The sequence below is a fragment of the Schistocerca gregaria genome, unplaced genomic scaffold (assembly GCF_023897955.1).
Source record: "Schistocerca gregaria isolate iqSchGreg1 unplaced genomic scaffold, iqSchGreg1.2 ptg001168l, whole genome shotgun sequence".
Classification (NCBI taxonomy): Eukaryota; Metazoa; Arthropoda; class Insecta; order Orthoptera; family Acrididae; genus Schistocerca; species Schistocerca gregaria.
In genome coordinates, this window is record NW_026062499.1 from 20001 (window position 1) to 28003 (window position 8003).

Sequence of the window (8003 nt, forward strand, 5' to 3'; positions counted from 1 at the left end):
GCGTTTGGTTCATCCCACAGCGCCAGTTCTGCTTACCAAAAGTGGCCCACTTGGCACTCCGATCCGAGTCGTTTGCTCGCGGCTTCAGCATATCAAGCAAGCCGGAGATCTCACCCATTTAAAGTTTGAGAATAGGTTGAGGTCGTTTCGGCCCCAAGGCCTCTAATCATTCGCTTTACCGGATGAGACTCGTACGAGCACCAGCTATCCTGAGGGAAACTTCGGAGGGAACCAGCTACTAGATGGTTCGATTAGTCTTTCGCCCCTATACCCAGCTCCGACGATCGATTTGCACGTCAGAATCGCTACGGACCTCCATCAGGGTTTCCCCTGACTTCGTCCTGGCCAGGCATAGTTCACCATCTTTCGGGTCCCAACGTGTACGCTCTAGGTGCGCCTCACCTCGCAATGAGGACGAGACGCCCCGGGAGTGCGGAGGCCGCCGCCCCGTGAAGGGCGGGGAAGCCCCATCCTCCCTCGGCCCGCGCAAGGCGAGACCTTCACTTTCATTACGCCTTTAGGTTTCGTACAGCCCAATGACTCGCGCACATGTTAGACTCCTTGGTCCGTGTTTCAAGACGGGTCGTGAAATTGTCCAAAGCTGAAGCGCCGCTGACGGGAGCGATTATTCCGCCCGAGAGCATCCCGAGCCAACAGCGGCGCGGGTCCGGGGCCGGGCCAGGTAGGTCCGTCATCCGGGAAGAACCGCGCGCGCTTGCCGGGAGCCCGAGCGCCCAAAGGGGCGAATCGACTCCTCCAGATATACCGCCGAGCAGCCAGCCAGGACACCGGGGCTCTGCCCAACAGACGCGAACCGAGGCCCGCGGAAGGACAGGCTGCGCACCCGGGCCGTAGGCCGGCACCCAGCGGGTCGCGACGTCCTACTAGGGGAGAAGTGCGGCCCACCGCACACCGGAACGGCCCCACCCCGCGGCGAGTGGAAAGGCAACCGGACACGACCCCGCCGCGGATTGCTCCGCGCGGGCGGCCGGCCCCATCTGCCGAGGGCGGGGGCCAGTGGCCGGATGGGCGTGAATCTCACCCGTTCGACCTTTCGGACTTCTCACGTTTACCCCAGAACGGTTTCACGTACTTTTGAACTCTCTCTTCAAAGTTCTTTTCAACTTTCCCTCACGGTACTTGTTCGCTATCGGTCTCGTGGTCATATTTAGTCTCAGATGGAGTTTACCACCCACTTGGAGCTGCACTCTCAAGCAACCCGACTCGAAGGAGAGGTCCCGCCGACGCTCGCACCGGCCGCTACGGGCCTGGCACCCTCTACGGGCCGTGGCCTCATTCAAGTTGGACTTGGGCTCGGCGCGAGGCGTCGGGGTAGTGGACCCTCCCAAACACCACATGCCACGACAGGCGGCAGCCTGCGGGGTTCGGTGCTGGACTCTTCCCTGTTCGCTCGCCGCTACTGGGGGAATCCTTGTTAGTTTCTTTTCCTCCGCTTAGTAATATGCTTAAATTCAGCGGGTAGTCTCGCCTGCTCTGAGGTCGTTGTACGAGGTGTCGCACGCCACACCGCCAGCCGGCTGTGCACGCTACCGAGAAAGTACCGGTATGCGAACCGCCAGGCGACGGGCGCGCATCGCACGTTTAAGGAGACGCGGCCGGCCACACAGGCGACCACGACACTCCCACGTCTCCGAAGCGGGACAAACGCCGCGCGCTTCAGTATACGTAGCCGACCCTCAGCCAGACGTGGCCCGGGAACGGAATCCATGGACCGCAATGTGCGTTCGAAACGTCGATGTTCATGTGTCCTGCAGTTCACATGTCGACGCGCAATTTGCTGCGTTCTTCATCGACCCACGAGCCGAGTGATCCACCGTCCTGGGTGATCTTTTCCTTTTCAGTCTCCCACTGTCTCTTTCAAGACAGTAGCATTTGCGGGACTGAGGCGTCTGACGGCCCCTGTTCCACTATTTTTTTTGTGTCCAACGGCCTCACAGCCGATGGGCGTCGTACGGCTCCACACCGGAGCGGACAGGCACTCGGGCGAACGTCATTCAAAACCGGCGCCAGGCGCCAGGTACCGCAGGCCAGCCGCTCCAGAGCTTCAGCGCTCGTACCACACAACAACAACACTTCCGCTAGTTTTGAGAGGCACGCGTGGTTCCGCACGCGGCGCACGGCCACTGCCGTACAGGTAGCGTGTTGCGCGACACGACACGCACATCGAAAGACATGCAGTCTAGTCGGTAATGATCCTTCCGCAGGTTCACCTACGGAAACCTTGTTACGACTTTTACTTCCTCTAAATGATCAAGTTTGGTCATCTTTCCGGTAGCATCGGCAACGACAGAGTCGATGCCGCGTACCAGTCCGAAGACCTCACTAAATCATTCAATCGGTAGTAGCGACGGGCGGTGTGTACAAAGGGCAGGGACGTAATCAACGCGAGCTTATGACTCGCGCTTACTGGGAATTCCTCGTTCATGGGGAACAATTGCAAGCCCCAATCCCTAGCACGAAGGAGGTTCAGCGGGTTACCCCGACCTTTCGGCCTAGGAAGACACGCTGATTCCTTCAGTGTAGCGCGCGTGCGGCCCAGAACATCTAAGGGCATCACAGACCTGTTATTGCTCAATCTCGTGCGGCTAGAAGCCGCCTGTCCCTCTAAGAAGAAAAGTAATCGCTGACAGCACGAAGGATGTCACGCGACTAGTTAGCAGGCTAGAGTCTCGTTCGTTATCGGAATTAACCAGACAAATCGCTCCACCAACTAAGAACGGCCATGCACCACCACCCACCGAATCAAGAAAGAGCTATCAATCTGTCAATCCTTCCGGTGTCCGGGCCTGGTGAGGTTTCCCGTGTTGAGTCAAATTAAGCCGCAGGCTCCACTCCTGGTGGTGCCCTTCCGTCAATTCCTTTAAGTTTCAGCTTTGCAACCATACTTCCCCCGGAACCCAAAAGCTTTGGTTTCCCGGAGGCTGCCCGCCGAGTCATCGGAGGAACTGCGGCGGATCGCTGGCTGGCATCGTTTATGGTTAGAACTAGGGCGGTATCTGATCGCCTTCGAACCTCTAACTTTCGTTCTTGATTAATGAAAACATACTTGGCAAATGCTTTCGCTTCTGTTCGTCTTGCGACGATCCAAGAATTTCACCTCTAACGTCGCAATACGAATGCCCCCGCCTGTCCCTATTAATCATTACCTCGGGTTCCGAAAACCAACAAAATAGAACCGAGGTCCTATTCCATTATTCCATGCACACAGTATTCAGGCGGGCTTGCCTGCTTTAAGCACTCTAATTTGTTCAAAGTAAACGTGCCGGCCCACCGAGACACTCAACAAAGAGCACCCTGGTAGGATTTAAACGGGGTCCGCCTCGGGACGCGAAAGCACCCCTTCGGCTCGCCCCACCGGCAGGACGTCCCACGATACATGCCAGTTAAACACCGACGGGCGGTGAACCAACAGCGTGGGACACAAATCCAACTACGAGCTTTTTAACCGCAACAACTTTAATATACGCTATTGGAGCTGGAATTACCGCGGCTGCTGGCACCAGACTTGCCCTCCAATAGATACTCGTTAAAGGATTTAAAGTGTACTCATTCCGATTACGGGGCCTCGGATGAGTCCCGTATCGTTATTTTTCGTCACTACCTCCCCGTGCCGGGAGTGGGTAATTTGCGCGCCTGCTGCCTTCCTTGGATGTGGTAGCCGTTTCTCAGGCTCCCTCTCCGGAATCGAACCCTGATTCCCCGTTACCCGTTACAACCATGGTAGGCGCAGAACCTACCATCGACAGTTGATAAGGCAGACATTTGAAAGATGCGTCGCCGGTACGAGGACCGTGCGATCAGCCCAAAGTTATTCAGAGTCACCAAGGCAAACGGACCAGACAAGCCAATCCGATTGGTTTTGATCTAATAAAAGCGTCCCTTCCATCTCTGGTCGGGACTCTGTTTGCATGTATTAGCTCTAGAATTACCACAGTTATCCAAGTAACGTGGGTACGATCTAAGGAACCATAACTGATTTAATGAGCCATTCGCGGTTTCACCTTAATGCGGCTTGTACTGAGACATGCATGGCTTAATCTTTGAGACAAGCATATGACTACTGGCAGGATCAACCAGGGAGCTGCGTCAACTAGAGCTGAGCAGCCGGCCGCCCGGGAGTGTGTCCCGGGGGCCCGCGCGAACACGCAAGCGTCCGCTCAATTATTCTGCAAACAGGAGGAGGCCGAGCTCCCCTGCACGATACACCTCGAAACCCTCTCAGGTCCCGGCGGCGCGCAGCGCCGTCCTAGGTACTTGGTCGGTTTCGAGAGAGGCGCAATCGCCCGGAGTTAGGCGAGTAGACGGTTTTAGTGCGAACACCCTTGCTCCCAACTGAGCTTGCCGCTGCCGACAGAGGCCCGGGAGCGTGCTGTCGTGGCATTGCCGGCGGGAGACAACACGCGCCACCTATGGTGACCGGCAGCTCCAACGCCAGCGCCACACAAGGGCAAAGCCCCACTTGGGTGCAGAAGCGAACTCTCCCAGCACAGCGCACGCGCCAACACGTCCGCACAACTGCGATACAAACCACCTGCGAGAACCGCTGGGGCGACCGAGCAGCAGACGGCGTCGCGGCGCCGAGTGCCAGGCGGCGGCGCATCCTCAACGCACACAGTCCTCAATCAGACCAGCACACTGCAGATGTCCACCGCGCTTCGCACCGGGCTCGGCTGAACCAACTTTGGCCGCCAGGCGCCGCGTGCAGGGTGCGCCGCAGCGTAGCTGCGCCGCCTGCCGGGCCCGTCGGCTGGCGCTCCTGCCACTCGGCGCCCCCCACCAGCCGCCTGTTGCGCGTGCGCCCACGCAGCGCGCGGCCAACACGCCGGGCGGCCCCCCTTCACCGGCCGGGAACAGTCCCACCAAGCCACCGCCGCGTATCGCTTCATACCCACATGGGCCTAGTCACGCGTGTGGATGTGGCGGGTACCGCTGAAACAACCGGTTAATAGCTGTACCGATCGTCGCCATCACAGATTCACCTCCAGCGTGAACAACCGCTCAACAACGGATTTCCAGTTCATTTGCGTATCTTGGGCAGTAAACGTAGATGTCCACCTACATTTGCGAATTCAACAATTCTTGCATGCCAGGATGTCATGTGTCACGACACGCTACATCAGACCACATACACACTGCGACATGTGCAGAAGAGAACACGTGGAAGGTGGCCCGCGCACGTATGCGATGTACCTTCCGCGATCCACTGTCAACCGGCATCTGCGGCATGTCCCAGATATGGAACGCGGTCCACCAGGGTAGCACTTTGTGTGAGGCAATACGACAAAGTCGGAATACACGCGTCACTACATCAGACGGCTCACGCTGACCTGACCTGACCTGACTCACCGCACCACCACCCCCAGCGACCCAGGGTGACATACAATGCGTTCGTACGTTCCTCCCACACGCCTCTACGGCGTACCACAGTGCAACCTAGCTGTTATTGGGAGACGAGACAAGTAGCATCAAGCACAACATATGGAAATTGAGATTCGACACCGTTGGGCACAGCCAGCGTACGGTCACACGTATCACACTACTTCACTCTGTACGTAACGACCGATGATCGGTACAGCGTGTGGGTTACGCGTACGACATCAGCGGACAATGGACACAGACCATACCACGACGTACACTGAGGGCGTCGACATCTGAATGCAACTGAACAGCTGCGAGGCTCATTTAACACTCAAACGCCAGACCGACCAGCTTGAGAGGACAGAGACACAAAGAGGGGGACAGAGGGGGACAGAGGGGGGGGAGGGGGGGGGTCGGCGATATAGTCCTATTGCAGTACAATTGACAGTGGATAGCAGGAATATGTGGAAAGTAAGCAACACTCGCAAGACATCTACATGAGGATAACAACGACACCAGAGATTCCGAGCAGTGAACTATGTTAGGCAAAGGGACAACGTGGGTTAGGTTAAGGGACAACGTGGGTTAGGTTAAGGGACAACGTGGGTTAGGTTAAGGGACAACGTGGGTTAGGTTAAGGGACAACGTGGGTTAGGTTAAGGGACAACGTGGGTTAGGTTAAGGGACAACGTGGGTTAGGTTAAGGGACAACGTGGGTTAGGTTAAGGGACAACGTGGGTTAGGTTAAGGGACAACGTGGGTTAGGTTAAGGGACAACGTGGGTTAGGTTAAGGGACAACGTGGGTTAGGTTAAGGGACAACGTGGGTTAGGTTAAGGGACAACGTGGGTTAGGTTAAGGGACAACGTGGGTTAGGTTAAGGGACAACGTGGGTTAGGTTAAGGGACAACGTGGGTTAGGTTAAGGGACAACGTGGGTTAGGTTAAGGGACAACGTGGGTTAGGTTAAGGGACAACGTGGGTTAGGTTAAGGGACAACGTGGGTTAGGTTAAGGGACAACGTGGGTTAGGTTAAGGGACAACGTGGGTTAGGTTAAGGGACAACGTGGGTTAGGTTAAGGGACAACGTCGGTTAGGTTAAGGGACAACGTCGGTTAGGTTAAGGGACAACGTCGGTTAGGTTAAGGGACAACGTCGGTTAGGTTAAGGGACAACGTCGGTTAGGTTAAGGGACAACGTCGGTTAGGTTAAGGGACAACGTCGGTTAGGTTAAGGGACAACGTGGGTTAGGTTAAGGGACAACGTGGGTTAGGTTAAGGGACAACTTGAGTTAGGTTAAGGGACAACTTGAGTTAGGTTAAGGGACAAATTGAGTTAGGTTAAGGGGACAAATTGAGTTAGGTTAAGGGACAAATTGAGTTAGGTTAAGGGACAAATTGAGTTAGGTTAAGGGACAAATTGAGTTAGGTTAAGGGACAACTTGAGTTAGGTTAAGGGACAAATTGAGTTAGGTTAAGGGACAAATTGAGTTAGGTTAAGGGACAAATTGAGTTAGGTTAAGGGACAACTTGAGTTAGGTTAAGGGACAACTTGAGTTAGGTTAAGGGACAACTTGAGTTAGGTTAAGGGACAACTTGAGTTAGGTTAAGGGACAACTTGAGTTAGGTTAAGGGACAACTTGAGTTAGGTTAAGGGACAACTTGAGTTAGGTTAAGGGACAACTTGAGTTAGGTTAAGGGACAACTTGAGTTAGGTTAAGGGACAACTTGAGTTAGGTTAAGGGACAACTTGAGTTAGGTTAAGGGACAACTTGAGTTAGGTTAAGGGACAACTTGAGTTAGGTTAAGGGACAACTTGAGTTAGGTTAAGGGACAACTTGAGTTAGGTTAAGGGACAACTTGAGTTAGGTTAAGGGACAACTTGAGTTAGGTTAAGGGACAACTTGAGTTAGGTTAAGGGACAACTTGAGTTAGGTTAAGGGACAACTTGAGTTAGGTTAAGGGACAACTTGAGTTAGGTTAAGGGACAACTTGAGTTAGGTTAAGGGACAACTTGAGTTAGGTTAAGGGACAACGTGGGTTAGGTTAAGGGACAAATTGAGTTAGGTTAAGGGACAACTTGAGTTAGGTTAAGGGACAACTTGAGTTAGGTTAAGGGACAACTTGAGTTAGGTTAAGGGACAACTTGAGTTAGGTTAAGGGACAACTGAGTTAGGTTAAGGGACAACTTGAGTTAGGTTAAGGGACAACTTGAGTTAGGTTAAGGGACAACTTGAGTTAGGTTAAGGGACAACTTGAGTTAGGTTAAGGGACAACTTGAGTTAGGTTAAGGGACAACTTGAGTTAGGTTAAGGGACAACTTGAGTTAGGTTAAGGGACAACTTGAGTTAGGTTAAGGGACAACTTGAGTTAGGTTAAGGGACAACTTGAGTTAGGTTAAGGGACAACTTGAGTTAGGTTAAGGGACAACTTGAGTTAGGTTAAGGGACAACTTGAGTTAGGTTAAGGGACAACTTGAGTTAGGTTAAGGGACAACTTGAGTTAGGTTAAGGGACAACTTGAGTTAGGTTAAGGGACAAATTGAGTTAGGTTAAGGGACAAATTGAGTTAGGTTAAGGGACAAATTGAGTTAGGTTAAGGGACAAATTGAAACACGCGATCTAGTG

At 53.9% G+C, this 8003-nt stretch overlaps 3 non-coding genes across 3 annotated transcripts in view; all 3 read right to left on the reverse strand.

Moving 5' to 3' along the window:
- Window positions 1–1503, reverse strand: part of LOC126329313 (large subunit ribosomal RNA) — a 4222-nt gene extending 2719 nt beyond the window's left edge. The window contains exon 1 of the ribosomal RNA XR_007562194.1: window positions 1–1503. This exon is cut by the window's left edge and continues 2719 nt beyond it. This is a non-coding gene — a ribosomal RNA (large subunit ribosomal RNA).
- Window positions 1504–1691: 188 nt separating this feature from the next.
- On the reverse strand, window positions 1692–1846 carry LOC126329310 (5.8S ribosomal RNA). Its single transcript, XR_007562191.1, has one exon. It is a non-coding gene; the product is annotated as a 5.8S ribosomal RNA (ribosomal RNA).
- A 362-nt stretch (window positions 1847–2208) lies between these two features.
- Window positions 2209–4101, reverse strand: LOC126329312 (small subunit ribosomal RNA). The gene has a single exon (XR_007562193.1). It is a non-coding gene; the product is annotated as a small subunit ribosomal RNA (ribosomal RNA).
- Between the last annotated feature and the right edge of the window lie 3902 nt (window positions 4102–8003).